This window comes from Coenobita brevimanus, chromosome 42, assembly GCF_032717465.1.
Source record: "Coenobita brevimanus isolate Jiangsu-jjx chromosome 42, ASM3271746v2, whole genome shotgun sequence".
Lineage (NCBI taxonomy): Eukaryota > Metazoa > Arthropoda > Malacostraca > Decapoda > Coenobitidae > Coenobita > Coenobita brevimanus.
The window spans coordinates 2,272,533-2,292,500 of record NC_136995.1 but is presented as its reverse complement, the minus strand read 5'-3'; the positions used below and the strand labels follow the sequence as shown (position 1 = coordinate 2,292,500).

At 42.4% G+C, this 19,968-nt stretch overlaps 1 protein-coding gene across 1 annotated transcript in view; it reads right to left on the bottom strand.

Annotated features, from left to right (window-relative positions):
* Positions 1–19,172, bottom strand: part of chp (leucine rich repeat containing G protein-coupled receptor chaoptin) — a 166,234-nt gene extending 147,062 nt beyond the window's left edge. The window contains exon 1 of the mRNA XM_080270726.1: positions 18,876–19,172. The gene's annotated coding sequence lies outside the window, so the exon portion shown is untranslated. The remainder of the gene's footprint in view (positions 1–18,875) is intronic.
* Between the last annotated feature and the right edge of the window lie 796 nt (positions 19,173–19,968).

Sequence of the window (19,968 nt, the reverse complement as noted above, 5' to 3'; positions counted from 1 at the left end):
ACAAGAGAGGAGTTCAAGAGGAGAGAATGAAAGGAGTAAGAGAGAAGAGAAAGAGAAGAGAGAGGAGAGAAAGAGTGGAGTAAGAGAGAAGAAAGAGAGAGGAGTAAGAGAGAGGAAAGAGAGAAGAGAGAAAGAGGAGTAGGAGAAAAGAGAGAAGAAAGATAAAAAAGAGAAAGACAGAAGTGACAGCGGAGCAGGAGAGAAGACAGGAATAAGAGAGGAGAGAAAGAGAGGAGTAAGAGAGGAGAGAAAGACTAATAAGAGAGAGGAGAGAAAGAGTTGGAGGAGAAAAAGGAGAGGAGGGAGGAAGCTTGAGAGTTTGGTTGTGGAGAGGAAAATTAGGAGGGAGGAGAGATTAAAAGTATCGGAGGAGGAGGAGGAGGAGGAGGAGGAGGAGGAGGAGGAAAATTAAAGAAAAAAGATGTGAAGACGGAGGCGAAAGAAGAAAGAAATGGATGATGAAAGGATGAGGAAAAGGGATGAATGAATGAATGAATGAAGGAATGAAGGAAGGATGGGAATGAATGAAGGAATGAATGAATGAATGAATGAAGGAAGGAAGGAAGGATGGGTATGAATGAATGAAGGAAGGAAGAAAGGAAGGATGGAAGGCACGCAGGACGGAAGGAAGGAAGGAAGGAAGGAAGGAATGAACGAATGAACGAAGCAAGGAGGGAAAAGGAAGAATGGAACATTAAGGAAGGAAAGAAGAGATGAAGGAAGGAAGGAGGGAAGGAAGGAAGTTGAAGGAAGGAAGGAAGGGAGGAAAGCTGAATGTTGAGAAAATTACCGAGGAAGAAAAATGTGGACAGAGAGAGAGAGAGAGAGAGAGAGAGAGAGAGAGAGAGAGAGAGAGAGAGAGAGAGAGAGAGAGAGAGAGAGAGGCTAACAGACAGACAGACACAGCGGGACAGAAGCCAGAGAATTCAAGGGAAGAAGTCGATTTGAGAACCACCACAACCACCACAACAATTATATATCACCACAACTACCACCACAATTACCGCCACTACCACCAGCACAATTACCGCCACTACTACCACCACAACTATCACAACCTGACATCCTCACTACCACTACCATCTCAATTACCACCACCACCACAAGTACCACCACCACAACCACCACCACCACCACAAAAAATACCACTGTTACTACTACCAATATAACCACCAACCTTACCACCACTACTACCACCACTAACAACCACCACCACAACCACCACAATCGCCTCTACCACAACCACCACAACCAAACCATTCTAACCTGCCCTAACATGATCTTAGTGAAGCTTGTCAGTGACCTAACCTAACAGAATCAAATAATAATAATAATAATAATAATAATAATAATAAATAAAAAATAAAGTAAAACATCATTAATAATATTAAAATAGGACTAAAATAAACAAAACTTATATAGATACGAGAGAGAGAGAGAGAGAGAGAGAGAGAGAGAGAGAGAGAGAGAGAGAGAGAGAGAGAGAGAGAGAGTAAAATAAAATAAAAATATATATGTATTTTTATTTAACGACGAAATGGCTTGTGGTCATATAATAATAATGTTTGCCATGAAACAGACAGACACAGAAATGTAGGTAGGTCAGTAAGTATGTAGGTAGGTAGGTACTGATAGATATAGATAAACAGATATGTAGGCAGATTCATAGAGATATAGATAAGACAGATAGATAGATAGACATAGATATACAGACTGATAGACACATAGACAGACAACATAGATAGTTTGAGACACACACACACACACACACACACACACACACACAATCAAGCTTTAACTGGTGCTGTATTTCTTGAAGGAGTGGGAGGGCACGCATGCACTTCCCAGACCTCGTACTCCATGCTCGAGCAGGAGGTACAAGGGCCACACTATCCCTCGAGGCCTGTGTAAGATTTGTGTGGAGAGAGGGAGACGTATTTGGCAGAGTAAGATGCTGTGTGTATCAGAATAAGAATCTTGAGACGCAGTGGACGATGAGTGGTGTGGTGTGGTGTGGTGTGGTGTGGTGTGGGGTAGAGAATGTAAGACATGTTTGGTGGTGAGAAAGTGTGGTTGGTTGTGAATCAGAAGAAACGAGAGAGAGAGAGAGAGAGAGAGAGAGAGAATACTAGAGAAAAAATGGTAAAACTAAGCCACTGAACAAGGAGAATATCATTGAATATTCCAAAAGCTTCAGCAGAGGCCAGAAAAACACACACACACACACACACACACACACACACACACACACACACACACACACAATTTACCCTCACCCTCCACCCCAAGCAATTTCTTCCAGACAAAATATCCATTGCCCTCTCAACCCTCCATCTTCTCCCTCCCTCTTCTACTTTCTTCCCAATCCCCCAACCCCTCCATCCATCCCCTCCCCTACCCCATCCCCTCCATCCTACCCCTCCCCTGACCCAACCCCATCATCCACCCCCTCCCCTCTTCTAACCCTCCCTAACCCTCTTCCCCTCTTCTAACACTCCCTCATACCCCCTCCTCTCTTCTAACCCTTCCTAACCCCCCTCCCCTCTTCTAACACTCCCCACCCTCCCCTCTTCTAACACTCCCTCCCCTCCTCCCCTCTCTTCTAACACTCCCTAACCCCCCTCCTCTCTTCTAACCCTCCCTATCCTCCCCTCCCCTCTTCTTATCCCTCCCTAACCCTCCTCTCCCCTCTTCTACCATTCCCCAACCCCCTCCCCTCTTCTTACTGTACACTGCCTCACCCCTCTCCTCTCTTCTAACCCTTCCTAACTCCCCTCCCCTCTTCTAACTCTCCCTCCCCTCCCCTCCCTCTTCAAAACCCACCCCCTATATATATCCTTACAAGATTATTTAATTTGGTTTCACTTCCCCACTTCACTACCCCCTCCCGTACCCCCTCCATACCCACACCCTCTCCCCACCTTCTCCTCCTCCTCCTCATCATCATCATCCACCTCCATCTCCTCCTCTTAACTCCTCCCCTAACTATTAAATTTTCTAGTAATCTCGATCATCATCATCACCATCATCACCACCACCACCACCACCACCACCATCATCATCATCATCATCATCATCATCACCACCACCACCACCACCATCATCATCATCATCATCATCATCACCACCACCATCATCATCATCATCATCATCATCATCATCATCACCACCACCACCACCACCATCATCATCATCATCATTCCACCCCCTACCAAATTTCTCTATCTTGTTCATTCAGTGCTTGCTAAACTGACCCCCCCCCTACTCTCTTTCCCTCCCTCTCTCCCTCTCTCTCTCTAACATACTGGCTCCCTTTCTTCATCAGTTTCATCCGCCCTTTCCCTCTCTCTCTCTAATTTGGTTAATCTGATCAAGCAAACTTCCGGAACACACACACATATATATATATAAACCCACCGTCTCTCTCTCTCTCTCTCTCTCTCTCTCTCTCTCTCTCTCTCTCACACACACACACACACACACACACACACACACACACACACACACACACACATTTTAACAGTCTGTCTCAAAAATTCACATCCCCATTAAAATCCATTTCTTGAATCACCTATGAACGACAGGATCATTTTTGGCACTGACAGGGAGCCTACACGCGCCGGCACTGTGCGTCCTGGGCGGGGGGAAAGCATCAGCGGCGTCCACCCGGGAGCCAAACCACCACCTATTTCCCTGCACCTCGCCGTGGGAAGGGCCCTGGTCCGACCCCGGTGAGGCGCTGTCTACCACAAGGGGACGCCGGATCCCTACACGGTGTATGTACTGTACCTGTAGGCCCCACAGAACCACCTGCTTACCTGTGGTCAACGGGTCTGCTTGGATACAGACCGGATTTAACAACAACAGCAGCATCAACAACAAAAACATTAACAATCAGAGCAACATCATCATCATCATCATCACCATCATCATCATCAACAACAACAACAACAACAACAACATTTTACCAATGATTTTTTTTTTTGGGGGGGGCATTTTTTGGGCATAACCTAACTTTCAAAATACGGACATACTACTAGTGTGGATGGATGGATGGGTGGATGGATGGATGGATGGGTGGATGGGTAGGTAGGTAGGAGGATGGATGGATGGATGGATGGATGGATGGGTGGGTGGGTGGGTGTGTGGATGGGTGGGTAGGTAGGAGGATGGATGGATGGATGGATGGATGGATGGATGGGTAGGTAGGTAGGTAGGTAGGAGGATGGATGGATGGGTGTAGGTAGGTAGGTAGGAGGATGGATGGATGGGTGTAGGTAGGTAGGTAGGTAGGTAGGTAGGTAGGAGGATGGATGGATGGGTAGGTAGGTTGGTGGGTAGGTAGGAGGATGGATGGATGGATGGATGGATGAACAAACAGGTGGATGACAGAATCAATGGATGGATAGACAGATAGATGAATGAGCAGACAGACAGACAGACAAACATAAAAGACAAACAATTAAGACACAAAGGAAGTAACTCAGACCTAAAAACGAAAAAAAGGAAAACAATTACCTGTAAGCCACCCCCCAAAATCAATGTAATTTTTCGTTGAGAGAGAGAGAGAGAGAGAGAGAGAGAGAGAGAGAGAGACGAGCTACCTAAAAAAATGTAGACCAAAATATCAGTACTGCCGAATAGGCCTAATAAAAACATTCTTTCCACTACCCAAGCAAATTACATTTGTAACTGGTATGTGTGTATTGAGTAACACACACACACACAGCTCGCCTGTGTTTGTATCTCTATACATATATACAGAATATATATATATAAATTCTTAATCCAAAAATAAAAGAATCACCAATTATGCTGCATCTACTTACACAAAAAATTTCTCAAAAAAAAAAAAAGAAAAATGAAAATCCTGGAAAATGAGAATACGCAATCAGTGGCCAGGCAGATTATACACCACAAGTTATGATCATATTTTTGTCTTTTTTATTTTCCTGTGGGCGGCGGGGGGGGGGCAAGGGGGAGGGGGATGAGAAGGGAATGGAAAAACTTTAGTCAACAGCGGCTCTGGCATTTAGCGAGCATTTACAAGAGAAAACTTTGTCTGCATTTCGGTTAGCCAGACGCGCAGGTTTCGTGTTTGTTTGTTTTTTCATTTACTGTTTTTTTTTTATCTCTTTTTCCTCTGCTTCGTGTGTGTTTTTTTTTTTAATGGACTTTTAAAAATCTATCTTCCTGTGTTTCGTGTTTTTTATGGATTTTTTTTTCTTATTTCTTTTCCTCTGTTTCATGTTTTTTTTAAATCTATCTTCCTCTGTTTTTTTTTTTTTTTATCTTCCTCTGTTTCGTGTTTTTTCCATGGACTGTTTTGTTTCTTTTCCTCTGTTTCGTGTTTTTTTTTTGATGTACTGTTTTTTTAATTTATCTTTTTCTGTTTCGTGTTTTTTTCATGTAGTTTTTTATTTTTTTATTTATCTTCCTCTGTTTCGTGTTTTTTTTTAATGGACCTTTTAAAATCTCTTTCCCTCGGCTTCGTTTTTTTTTTGGGGGGGGGAGATAATTGCATTTTTTTGTTTTTTTTTTTTGGGGGGGGAGATAATTGCATTTTTTCGTTTTTTTTGGGGGGGGGGAGATAATTGCATTTTTTCGTTTTTTTTTTGGGGGGGGAGATAATTGCATTTTTTCGTTTTTTTTTTGGGGGGGGGAGATAATTGCATTTTTTGCCCATGTTTTCTGGACTTTTTCATTTTCATAGCCTTTTTTTTTTATCTCTTTTCCTCTGCTTCCTGTTTAAATTTTTTTTTTTGGGGGGAGGGGGTCATAGGATTCTTTTATTTCCATTTTTTCTTCCTGGATTTTTTTTTTCCATCACTATTTCAGTCTGTTTTGTGTCGTAATTTTTTCATTTGGATTATTTCTCAACCTCGTCTTCTATATATTGATTTCCCCCCCCCCTCACAGACCACCCTTTTTCCTTCTTCGTGTACTTTTTTCGTGGCCCCCTTCTTTATGAATTATTTTTTTTCGTCTCTTCTTTCGTGGATTTTGACCTCTTTTTTCTCTTATGGATTATTTTCTGTTTTTCCAAATTCGTGGACGTGATACAGACTGATTTTCGTGACTAATTTTTTCCCCTCCTTTCGTGGATTTTTTGGGGGTAATTTTTCGTATGGATTATTATTTTTTTTTTTTTTTTGGTTTCGTGGAGTTATATTGGGAGATTTTTTTTTCTTTTTTTTTCATCTACTTTTTCTTTCATTTTTTTTTCTCTTGATTTTTGTGTTGTGTAATTTTTCCTTGCCTTCTCGCCCACCCTTTTATTTGTGTGTGTGTGTGTGTGTGTGTGTGTGTGTGTGTGTGTGTGTGTGTGTGTGTGTGTGTGTGTTAATGCTTCAGGCTTTTTTTTTTCCTGTTTTTTTCCCCCCTGTGTGCTTGGGGGAAAAATTAAATTCCAGTCTCTCTCCAATGTGGCTAATTCTCCCCACATTGATTTCGCCAACTGGGTCTGTGGTGGGGAAGGTGGCGGGGAAATTTCAGCAGAGTTGGGGAAATCTAGGGAAATCTGGGGATATTTCTTGAAGGGTAGAGAATGGTGTTGTGATTATTATTATTGTTGTTATTATTATTATTATTATTATTATTAGTAGTAGTAGTAGTAGTTGTAGCAGTCGTATGATGATGATGATAATGATGACGATGATGAAGATTATTATTATTATTATTATTATTACTATTATTATTATTATTATTATATAACTTTTGCCGATCTGTTGGTTGATAGGTACACGAAGTAAAAATTTGCAAGAATGGGAGAAAGTTTTTGGATATGGGAACGAACATACACACACACACACACACACACACACACACGAAGGCAATTTTCAAAGATAATGGAAGATATTTATATATATATATATTTTTTTTTTACTGGGGATATTCGACTGGAATTTTGGGATATTTTTCAGTCTACATGTGTGTGTGTGTGTGTGTGTGTGTGTGTGTGTGTGTGTGTGTGTGTGTGTGTGTGTGTGTGTGTGTGTGTGTGTGTGTGTGTGTGCTATATGCAGACTTATTTTATTCAGCTTATAATTATTCGAAATGCAAGGTTAGATACAGAGGGTTATAATAAAATGCCCTTATATGCCCTAGGTATGGGCCCTTATAAAGCCCTTATATATGCCCTGACAAGGCCCTTATATAAGCCCTTATATAAGCCCTGACAAGCCCCTAATATAAGCCCTTATAAAGCCCTTATATAAGCCCTTACAAGCCCTTAATAAACCTTTCATTGCTAGATTCTTCCTAGATGGTGGTGGTGGTGGTGACAGTTGTGGTAGTGGTGATAACTGTGGTTGTAGTTGTGGTGGTGCAGTTGTGGCAGTGGTGGTGGTAGTGGGGAGGTCACATGTTGGTGCCAGTGGACTGATTACAATAAAACTACGTCAACGGACTGAAGGGGTTTAATTCATCAGGTGTGCCTCGTACTGAAATGGTTAAGATAAGAAAACCAGGGATGGAAAATGTGTTCCCCAAATACCGTTGCCATGACGACTGAGAAATGCCCGAGATTGGACTGCCTGGCTGAGTATTAAAGATGCAAAAACACTATGTATATTTAAGTAAATAAATAAATAAATATCTATCTATCTATCTATATATATTGATTGACGATGATGATGATGATGATGATGATGTGGAACTTAGAAACGTAATTATATGTTTTCAAAAAATCACTGACAATTTAACAGATTAAAATATACATTAAAATATCGAGAGAGAGAGAGAGAGAGAGAGAGAGAGAGAGAGAGAGAGAGAGAGAGAGAGAGAGAGAGAGAGAGAGAGATCAGGGGGACAGATTCGAGACAAGTTAAAAATCATGTGACGCAGCGAAACCTCCAAAAAGAATTACCACCCCAACAGCCCTATTCCAAAGACGAGCCCTGACCTCTAATTGCCGGATGTGGGTCGTTAACAAGGCTACTAACGAGGCCCAACTGACAGCCAATCACAAGCCAGACGACCCTAGTTCTGAGCTACGGGTGGGCCATTCCAGGTCAGAGTGGCCTTTACCCTAACTTTTGCCCTCCCTGTTCACGTTAACTACACTTTGTTTCACCGCACTGTCTGTCTGTCTTTGTGTGTGTGTGTGTGTGTGTGTGTGTGTGTGTGTGTGTGTGTGTGTGTGTGTGTGTGTGTGTGTGTGTGTGTGTGTTTTGGGGACTGGTAGTAGTAGTAGTAGATGTGTGAAGTGACGAATATTTTCCTTTCTGTCTACCTCTATCTCATCTGCCTATCTGTCTATCTGTCATCCTTCACCTGTCTGTCTGCCCCTGTCCTTCTGTCTATCCGTCTGTCTGTCTGTCTCACTGGTAAAACTCCCTTAACTGATACTGGATATAGGCTGAAGACATTACTCTCTGTTAAGAAAATGTCCCTTTAACAACAGCCCTTTAAATACGTCCCTTTAAAAATCCCTTTAAATACGTCCCTTTAAAAATCCCTTTAAATACGTTCCTTTAAAAAAATCTCTTCGTCTCTTTAAAAATAACTTCGTCCCTTTAAATAAGTCCTTTTAAAAAATCCCTTCGTCCCTTTAAATAAGTCCTTTTAAAAAATCCCTTCGTCCCTTTAAATAAGTCCTTTTAAAAAATCCCTTCGTCCCTTTAAAAGTATCCCTTTAAAAAACAAATTAGTCCCTTTAAAAAATAACTTCGTCCCTTTAAAAAATAACTTCGTCCCTTTAAAAATAATTTCGTCCCTTTAAAAAATAATTTCGTCCCTTTAAAACGTCCCTTTAAAACTCCCTCCAAGCAGTAACAGAAAAGGTGCGTTCTTTCTCCATCAGATAGCGGCAAATCCTTTAAGAGCTTTATCTTTTTGTCTCAAGCTCTCTCCCGCTACTGAAGAAAATCTCTCTCTCTCTCTCTCCAAGGGTCGCAAATCGCCGTGGAGAGCTGTAAGACTGACGCGACTCCCTAAGAAATTTGTCTTTAGCGAGTATTTGTGTGTGTGTGTGTGTGTGTGTGTGTGTGTGTGTGTGTGTGTGTTTACTTTAAAAGCCATTCACTATGTTATCCTCTGGGCTGAATATTATTGCACTTCCCTTCTCCCCCCTCCTCCTCTCTCTCTCTCTCTCTCTCTCACCACACACACACACACACACACACACACAGACCTACGTGCGTGTGATTGTTGCCTTGGTGTCTCATTCTTCCCTTGTCTTTTCCCATTTCCTCACTACTTATCTAACACTCTCATTCCCTCTTACTTTCCCGATTCGTATTATATTTCGTGGACGTCGCAGCCAAACACAAAACAAATCTAACAAGGATTACACAAATATTCACAAACACATTTAAAATCATTCACTTGATGTAGTGCTGCCTACTTCTTCCTTAGCCTTTATCATTCATTTCCTGTGCCTGCACACCTCTCTTCCTATTTCTCCCATTTTTCCTGTCACTTCTTATTGCTTTTCTTTCCTTTACAGGTGGCTTTACATTGAGTGACAAGCCAAATGGTTTCCTGTAAGCCAAGAAACCATTTACAACGCTGGGTGGTAACCATATAACCAAACCATACGTGCTCCCTACGTGTCAAGAAGTGGGTTGGTGGAGGGTTAGTGCCCCTCCCCGTAAAACAAATAACTCAAAGTCAAATGGCCACCCCTTAAGGGATTATGGCGTCTGGCAATAGATAGACAGATAGATAGAAAACACAATAACACTTACGAAAACCAAAGGGGAAAAAAAAGGCGAAAATTTTTGAAACGACATATAGATAAATGAGACAAGAATACTATTTTTAATGTAATTTGGTCCACATATTTCGTTCTTTTCCAGATTATTTCGCGTCTGGCAATGGGAAGAAAATAATGATATGGTTCTACTTTTTCCATAGCACTTCTTCGTGACTAGTGTAACAGGTCCAATACTAGGGGGATATGATGCTCTCTCTCTCTCAGGTTAGGAAAGACTTCTCGTACTAAAGGGTCAGTTTCGATTCTCTCTCTCTCTCTCTCTCTCTCTCTCTCTCTCTCTCTCTCTCTTTCAGGTTAGGAAAGACTTCTCGTACAGGAAGGGTCAGCTTCGATTCTCTCTCTCTCTCTCTCTCTCTCTCTCTCAGGTTAGGAAAGACTTCTCGTACAGGAAGGGTCAACTTCGATTCTCTCTCTCTCTCTCTCTCTCTCTCTCTCTCTCTCTCTCTCATACTGAAGGGGTTAACCAGACACTATACTGCCTCCTTTATTTTTCTTCCAATCTCTCCATCCTGACTACCGAATTAAAGCCACAGATCAGCACTAGAAAACGATGCTAGTCACGAAGAAGTGCTGAGAGCCATAGTACCTTTTATTTATTTATTTATTTTTTTTTTTTGCCACTAAGCTGAAAAATGACAAAAAAAATCTGGGTCAAGTTTAGGTGAAAAAGATTTAAAAAAATATATATGTATTTTTTTCATGAAGGATTTTTTTTTTTGGAGGGGGTTAAGAGGGGGTCAGGAGAGGGGTTAGGAGGTGTAAAGTGGGGAGTTAGGAGAGGGGTTGGGAAGGGGGTTAGGAGGGGGGGTAAGGACAGGTGTTAGGAGGTGCCAGGAGGGGGTTAGGAAAGGAGTTAGGAGGGAGGTTACGGAGGGGTTAGGTGCAAGGAGGGGTTAGGAAAGGGGTTAGGAGGGAGGGTAGGTGCCAAGAGGGGTTAGGAGTGGGGTTAGGAGGGATTAGGTGTCTTTACTAATCCCTCACACCAGGACGATTTTCTTGGCTGAATAAAACCGTCTGAATAAAGATAATAAAATAAAAATGGCAATTGTACTGAAGGGAAAATGTGAGCTAAGTAAAGAGGATAATTTTCAATGTTTCCGAAAAGCGAAAAAAAAAAAGATGATAAATAATAATAATAATAATAATAATAATTAAATGTGGTATTTTTTACCTTTAACCCCTTCAATCCAATGAGAGAGAGAGAGAGAGAGAGAGAGAGAGAGAGAGAGAGAGACAGACAGACAGACAGACAGACAGACAGAGTTACCTGTGTCTACCTGCATCGGAAGCGAGGTGAAAGAAATAGTGACAGGATTAAGAGATTTGCACGTGTGAAAGTGCTTATGTATGAATGTGGAAAATCTCTCTCTCTCTCTCTCTCTCTGGTAGATTAACTGATAGACAGACATATAAATGGTAGGTAGATAAATACATATACCGTATAGATCGATAGATATAGTGGTAAAATGAGATAGATAAACATATATGGTAGTAAATAGATAGTAAACAGACGCAGATAGATAAATATGGATAGATATAGATAAAGGTAATAAGACAGACTGTTAGATAGACTGTCTCTTTATTTCTGATGATACACTGAATGTATTTTTGGTTAATATATATTGCCGAATTGGTTTTCATTATTATTATTATTACTCAACAATATGGGTATTAAATTCACCATCACATTAACAACACCATCGTTATCATCATCAACATCACCATCACTGCCACCACTATCATCATCATCACCAGTATCACTACTATCACTATCATCATCACCATCATCATTATCACCACCATGATCATCATCACCATCATCACATCTACCACGATCATCCATCAGCACCATCATCAATACTACCGCAATCATCATCACCATCACTACCACCATTATCATCATCATCACCACTACCATCACTAGTATCATTATCATCACCATCATCATCACTACCACATCATCATCATCATCATCACTACTACCACAATCATCACCACCACCACCACTTATCATCATCACCATCACTACCACCACTACCACCATCATCATCACTACCACCACTTATCATCATCACCATCATCACGACCCTCTCACCATCACCACCATCACCACCACGACCACCACAACAATCCCCCCAATCCCCCCTCCCACCACCACCATATAACAAACTGTATGGCCAGCTTCCAAAAAAACAAAAACAAAAAAGAACAGAAAAGGAAAAAAAACATGAGGAAGACAACTACCATCAGTGCCCAGTCAAATGGTCCATACATCCTTCCATCCATCATTCATTCACTCAAAATTTCGGATTTATTCAAGGGGAAAAAACATCCATCATTTTTTTTCAATTTGAGTTGGTTGTTTGGTAAAGGCCTTTGTTTCTTCCTTTTTTTTAATAGTGGGTTAGAGTGGTTGATGTACTTAAACAGAAATTCGTTGACACCTAACGTAACGATCCCTGACCCAATTTAACCTTACCTTACCTGATCGCTTACCTAATTATACGTTACCTGACCTAGCCTAACCTTACCTGACCTTACCTTGCCTAATCTACCTTAATCGCCCACGACCCAACCCAACCCAACCCAACCCACGTCAACCCAACCCAGCCCAATCGAACCCTACTAAACACACCTAAACCTAACCTAACCCAACCCAACCCACCAAGACCCAACCCAACCCACCAAGACCCAACCCAGCCTAGCCAACCCCTACTCAACCCAAGCCTAACCTAACCCAACCCAACCCACCAAGACCCAACCCTGCCTAATCAAGTCCCACTCAACCCAACCCAAGAAAAATGAACCTAATGGAACCCAGCTCGCTGAAATTTAACTATCTATTGCCAGACGCCTCAATCCTGCAAGGGGTGGCCACAAACAAATCGCCTCCGTGTCACCAGTCCCCCGCCATTTCACTGCCCTGCTCCCAGCTCACACCCTCCTCTCTCATATACCTCTCCATCCCTCCATCTCATCCTTGGCCTCCCCCCTCCTTCTCTCCCCCTCACTCACATACACTCTCCTCGTTAGTCTCGCATTCTCCATCCTCTCCACATGGCCAAACCACCTCAATTTATTTCTTCTAACGCTTCCTATCACATCCACATCCACACCACAACGCTCCTTCACTTCCTCATTTACATACACTCTCCTCGTTAGTCTCTCGCTCTCCATCCTCTCCACATGGCCAAACCCCCTCAATGTATTTTTCCTAACGCTTCCTATCACATCCACACCACAAAGCTCCTTCACTTCCTCATTTTCATACACTCTCCTCGTTAGTCTCTCGCTCTCCATCCTCTCCACACGGCCAAACCACCTCGATGTATTTCTCTTAACGCTTTCTATCACATCCACATTACACCACAACGCTCCTTCACTTCATCTGTCAGTCTGTCACTCCACGTAACTCCACATGCTCCTCTCTAATAAATCCTCCCTCCCCTCCACATAACTCGCATACACTCTCCTCGTCAGTCTCTCGCCCTCCATCCTCATACACTCTCCTCGTCAGTCTCTCGCCCTCCATTCTCATACACTCTCCTCGTCAGTCTCTCGTCCTCCATCCTCTCCACACGGCCAAACCACCTCGATGTATTTCTCCTGACGCTTTCTATCACATCCACATCCACACCACAACGCCCCTTCACTTCCTCATTTACATACACTCTCCTCGTTAGTCTCTCGCCCTCCATCCTCTCCACACGGACAAATCACCTCGATGTATTTCTCCTAACGCTTCCTATCACATCCACATCCACACCACAACGCTCCTTCACTTCAACTGTCAGTCTGTCTCGCCACGTAACTCCACATGCTCCTCTCACATAACTCCCCCCTCCCCTCCACATAACTCGCATACACTCTCCTCGTCAGTCTCTCGCCCTCCATCCTCTCCACACGGCCAAACCACCTCGATGTATTTCTCCTAACGCTTTCTATCACATCCACATCCACACCACAACGCCCCTTCACTTCATCTGTCAGTCTGTCACTCCACGTAACTCCACATGCTGCTCTCAAATAACTCAACCACTCCAATCCAACATAACTGAACCCAACCCATCCTAACTGAACGGTGAAGGAGAGAAAAATCAAAGTTAAACACATCCTCAATCAGAAGGGGTTTGGAGCTGAATAAAACCGTCTGGAGGTTGCCGGAAGGAAGCAAGAGGAAGTAAAAATATAGAGCCAAGAACTTGTATTTTCATCAGGTAAGTAAGCTCCCTAGCACCTTTTCCTAGGCGATTTATTTTGGGATATGGCCGGCTAATATCCTTTTGTACGTTATTTATGCAGAGTCTGGTGATATTGGAAAGTTACTGGAAGGATTTATAACACAGGGAAGTAAGGTGTAATAAACGAAATAAATCGCTTAGGAAAAGGTGTTTGGGAAAGAGTTTACGGGACTAGGGCTCGTATTCTTGCCAGTTAAGATTCCCAAACACATCTTCCTTAGCGATTCATTTTTGGATATGGCTGGTTAATATCCTTTTCTCATGTTATTTATGCAGAATGGCGATACTGGTAGGATTTATGCTCTCTAACACCTCTTCCTTAGCGATTTGTTTATGTAGAGTATGGCGATACTGGAAGGATTTATGCTCCCTAACACCTCTTCCATAGCGATTTATTTTGGATACGGCTGGTTAATATCCTTTTCGTACGGTATTCATGTAGAGTATGGCGATATTTGAAGGATTTATGCTCCCTAACACCTCTTCTTTAGCGATTTATTTTGGATACGGCTGGTTAATATCCTTTTCGTACGGTATTCATGTAGAGTATGGCGATCATTGAAGGATTTATGCTCCCTAACACCTCTTCCTTAGCGATTTCTTTAAAGATATGGGAGGTCAATATCCTTAAGAAAATGAGTGTGAGGGTGCTCCCTAACACCTCTTCCTTAGCGATTTATTTTAGGATATGGGAGGTTAATATCCTTTAAGAAAATGAGCGATGTGAAAATGAGTAAGGGAGTGTATGTGAGTGTCTGGGATTTATACAACACAGAACAGGAGAGTAGGCGTACTAAACGGAATAAATCGCTTAGGAAAAGGTATTAGGGAGCTTCCTTAACAGACGAGAACGCGGGTCAAGAGATGAATGTTAAACTAAATTAAAAATAAAATGTAAATCCGTTTGCGTTGTAAATATTAGTATGTTTTTCGTGAGAGACTGACAAGGAGAGTGTGGGGTGAATGGGTAGAGAGAGAGAGAGAGAGAGAGAGAGAGAGAACGAAGGGAGAAAATGTGCAAATTGGGAGGGAGGGAGGGAGAGAGAGAGAGAGAGAGAGAGAGAGAGAGAGAGAGAGAACGAAGGGAGAAAGTGTGCAAATGGGGAGATAGTTCTGAGAGAGAGAGAGAGAGAGAGAGAGAGAGAGAGAGAGAGAGGCGAAGGGAGGTGTGCACTGAGAGCGAGCTTGGAGAATAGAGCCTGAGAATTTACGTGGAAAGATAATGTGTCGAGAGGATATAAAGGAGAATGAGAGACTGACAAGGAGTGTATGAGTGAAGCTGCTGGGAGGAGGAGACAGATAATGAGAAGGTGGGAGAGTGAAGCGAGAGACTGACAAGGAGAGTGAACGAGTGAGGTTGGGCGGAGGAGGGGAAGGCAGGGATAAAGTAAGAGACTGAATGAAAGGAGAATGAAAGACTAACTAGAAGAGGTCATGAGACGGAAGAGGAGGAGGAGGAGGAGGAGGAGGAGGAGGAAAACACAAGAGGATGGAGAGAGACAGTGGGAAGTATAGGTAAATGAAAGAATAAGAGACTGACATGGAGAGTGTATGAGTGATATGGCTGGAAGGGGAGAGAGAGAGAGAGAGAGAGAGAGAGAGAGAGAGAGAGAGAGAGACTGTGTGTGTGTGTGTGTGTGTGTGTGTGTGTGTGTGTGTGTGTGAAAGTGAGAAAATGAGTGAAAAAGAAAGGATGGTCTTAAGAGTAAAAAAAAGACCCAGTAAGTGTGCAAGTGTGAAAGTGAGTGAAAATGATCAAGAAAAACCGTAAGTGGATGAAAAAAGAAGGTGCATGAGGAGTGAATATGAGGAAGAGAGCATGTGAGGAAGTCAAAGTGAGTGAAAGTGAGTGAGTGAAAGTGACAGCTGGGAATAAGCATTAGTAAAAGACTGAAAAAGGAAAATGTTAGATGAAAGTGAGAAATGAGCTAGTTAAATTAGCATGTGTGAAAGTGGGTGAAGATGAGTGAAAGTGACAGCTGGGAATAAGCATTAGTAAAAGACTGAAAAAGGAAAATGTTAGATGAAAGTGAGAAATGTGCTAGGTAAGTGAGCATGTGTGAAAGTGAGTGAAAATGACAGCTGGGAATGAGCATAAGTAAAAGACCAAAAGATGAAAGTGAGAAATGATTAAAGTGAGAAATGAACAAGTTAAGTTGGGGAGATGAAAGTGAGTGAATGTGACCTGAGAAAAATGCAGACTGACTAGAAAAGAAGGTTCAAGAAATAGTGAAAGTGAACCAGTGAAAGTGAGTGTGAAAATGCATGTGTGAAAATATGGGAAAAATGTGTGTGTGTGTGTGTGTGTGTGTGTGTGTGTGTGTGTGTGTGTGTGTGTGTGAAAATGAGTGAGCGTGTGAAAATGAGTGTGACAATGAGTGAACATGTGAAAATAAGTGAAAGTGAGTCAAAATGAGTAAAAAATGAGTGACTGGAAATGAGTAAGAGGAAATGAGTATGTGAAAATGAGTTAATGAAATAATGAGCAGGAAAATGAGTGAATATGTTAGTTAAAATGAGCCAGTGAGCGAATGAAAGTGAGTGAAAATGACCAATAAATTTATGAAAGGGTGAAAGTGTAGGGACATGAGTGAAAGTGAGGTGTAAGAAGAGGGAGATGAGCAAAAAAGTGAGTGACAGAAAATGAGTGAAAATGAGTGAGTGTGAGTAGGTTTGAGAGTGAGTGAGTGCGTGAGTGTGTGTGTGTGTGTGAGTGAGTAAGCGTGAGTGAGTGAGCAAGAAAAAGTGTGAGAATGAACGTAAAGTGAGAGAGTGTGAAGTGTGTGAAAGTGAGTGTGTGAGTAAATGTGTGAAAGTGAGTAAGTGTGAGGATAAGTATGAGAGAGTGAATTAGCGAAAGCGAATGTGCATAAACGAGAATGTGAACAAGCGTGTGAAGGAAGGAAAGTGAATGAGTGAGATCAAGAGTAAGTGGGTTAGTAAATGAGTATATGAAAGTGAGTGGATGAAGTGGGTTAGTAAATGAGTATATGAAAGTGAGTGGATGAAAGTGACTGGAAATGAGGGCAAGCAGGTGAGTAAATGAGTGAGTCAATAGGTAAAAAAAGTAAAAAAAACGCACGAATGAAAGTGAAAGTGAGTGAAAGTGACTAAGAATAAATAGCAGGCAGACGAGCAGAGAGGAAGCTGCAAGAATGTGAAAACGAACAGGTGGAGAATTTGTGAAAGTGAGTGAAAGTGACTGATGAAAAAGGCATAAAGTGGCAAGAAAGGAAGGTGAGGGAGAAAATGAATCCCTTGAGTGGGATAGTGTGTGAAAGTGAGTAATGAAGAAAGGCATAAAGTGACTAGAAAGGAAGGTGTGAGAAGGTGAGAGAAATTGAATCCCTTGAGTGACTCAGTGTGTGAAAGTGACTTAAGGACGTCTATAAGGAAAGTGTGAGAAGGTGAGAAAATGATGAACCCCTTTAGCGAGTGTGTGAAAGTGAGTGAGTTTGTGAAAGTGACATGAAAAATGGAATGCAGTAAATAGTGACTAGAAAGGAAGGTGAGAAAGTGAGAAAATGAACCGCTAGAGTGAGAGTGTGTGTGAAAGTGACTGACGGGAAGAAGGGAAAGTAGATGAGAAGAAAAGAAGGTGTAAGAAAGTGAGAAAGTGAAAGAAGTGAGCGAGTGTGAAAATGGGTGAAAGTGAGAGAGTAACCAAAACAACTGCCAGTATTCCCGTCGGTTAAGGAAGCTTCCTAACACCTGTTCCTTAGCGATTTATTCTTGGACATGGCTGGGTAATGTCCTATTGTACGTTATTTATGCAGAGTATGGCGATATTGGAAGGATTTACGTAACACAGAAGAGGACAGTTAAGGTGTAATAACCAAAATAAATCGCTTGAGAAAAGGTGTTAGGAGCCTTCTCAGTGAAAATGTGTAAGACTGAAAATGGGCCTGTTTAGTGTGTGTGTGTGTGTGTGTGTGTGTGTGTGTGTGTGTGTGTGTGTGTGTGTGTGTGTGTGTGTGTGTGAAAATGAATGTGAAAGTGACTAACAGCAAGTGTATGAAGGAGGAAATGAGTGTAGGTGTTGGCAGGTGGCAAAAGAACGGTGTAGTAAATATAAGAAACGGGAAAGTGAGTGAGCGAGTAGGTGAAAGTGAGTGAAAGTGAGCAAATGACACCCAGTTTGAGAAAATGAATGTGTAGCTAAATGGACGAAGAGGCAGACGAAAGTGAGGAAGAATTACACACGGCAGAAGCGACTGAAAGCGAGACGAAAGTGAGCGAGTGAAAATGAAAGTGAGTGAAAGGAATTAGCAAGAGAAATATACAGTAGATAAAAAATGGTGCTGGGAAGGTATGAACGAATTAAGTGAATATGTGAAAGTGAGCGAAGGTGAGTGAAAGTGAGAGAAGGAAAGTGGTAGATATATTAATGGCAAAGAAGGCGTTGGGTGAGGATGAACAGATGAGTAAAGTGTCTGAAAGTGAGCCAAAGTGAAAGTGAGCGAGTTTGGGTGAAAGTGAGTGAGATCAAGTGTGAAGATGAGCGAGTGAGTGAGTGAGAGAGAAGACGAGGAAGTGTGTGAAAGTGAGAGAAGATGAGGCAGTGAGAAGAAGGGAGATATGAAAGTGGGTGTGCGAAAGTGAGAAATGAGGAAATGAGTAAGAGAAAGTGAGAGAAGATGAGAAAGCAAGTGAAAGTGACACCAGAGAAGGAAGCAAGTGAGATAAAGTGAGAAAGTGAGTGAGAGAAAGTGAGAGAGCAGCTACCCCACCCCACCCCACCCAGACCACCTCCCACCCACCCACCCACAAACTTCCTCAGGCCCAAGACGGTGAAAGTAGAAGGAAGAAGTTTACAAGAGGCCTGTGAAGAATTAAAAGGAGGCAAAGAGAGTGGTCTAGTGGACTGAACACGCCGACCCAAGGTAAGGCAAGGGGTTAGGCAGCTTAGAACTTACCTTTAGTGGTGTGGGAAGGGGTAGGCAGAGTAGTTAGGCAGGCAGGTAGGTGGATAGGCAGAGGTTAAGTTGAAGGCGTTTCAACTTGTATTCTCAGTCGCTCATATCAATTTCCTTTTTATATCTCTATTAATCTCAAGAATCCTAGTCACGGTGTTCAAGTTGGGTGTTTTGGGGGAAGGTTTGGGGTTCTGAGTGTGTGTTTTGCGGTGTTTGAGTGCGTGCGTGCGTGTGGATTGCGAGTTGCGTGAGCTGCGAGAGAGCGGAGTGGAGGGGGCCGACGTCCACCCTCGAAGCTGTCTGGGATGGTACTGACGAAACCTGGGTTGGTTGGCTGGCTTCACTCTCACTCACTCTTACCTCTCTCACTCTTACTCACTCTATTTCTGGTCTTATTTTTCACTCTCCCTCACTCTCACTCTTACTTCTCACTCTCCCGCACTCTTATCTGTCATACCTATCTCTCACTCTGACTCACCCTTACCTCTCACTCTTACTTCTCAACTCTCCCTCATTCCTCACTCTCACCCACTCTTACCTCTCACTTATTACTATCTCATTCTCATCTCTCACTCGTATTTCTGACCTTATTTCTCATTCTCACTCAATTTTACCTCACACTCCCTCTCTCACTCTTCTTTCTACCTCTCATATTCACTCATGTTCCTATCTCACTCACTCACTCTCTTCCTCTCACTCAATCATGTTCGTCTCTCTCTCTCTCTCTCTGCTTTCTCCCTAACCCTCACCTCAATCCTCATCTCAACGTCACCTCATCTCCTAGACTCACCTAAGCTCATCTCACACTCATCTAAACTCATCTCTCTGCTTTCATTTACTCAGCTCACTTCACTCATCTCATCCTGTAGCCACCCCTTGCTTATATACCCTACAACTCACTCAGCTCATCTCATCTCAGCTCACTTCACATACTCAACTTGTATCACTTCCTGGCTTCACCTCAGTCATCTCCACTCCAAGTCTCAACCTTGCTCACTCATCTCAACCACCTTTACCACTCCCCTCATCTCACTCGCTCATCTCATGACAACACTCATACTCATTTCATTCATACTCTCATTACACTCATACT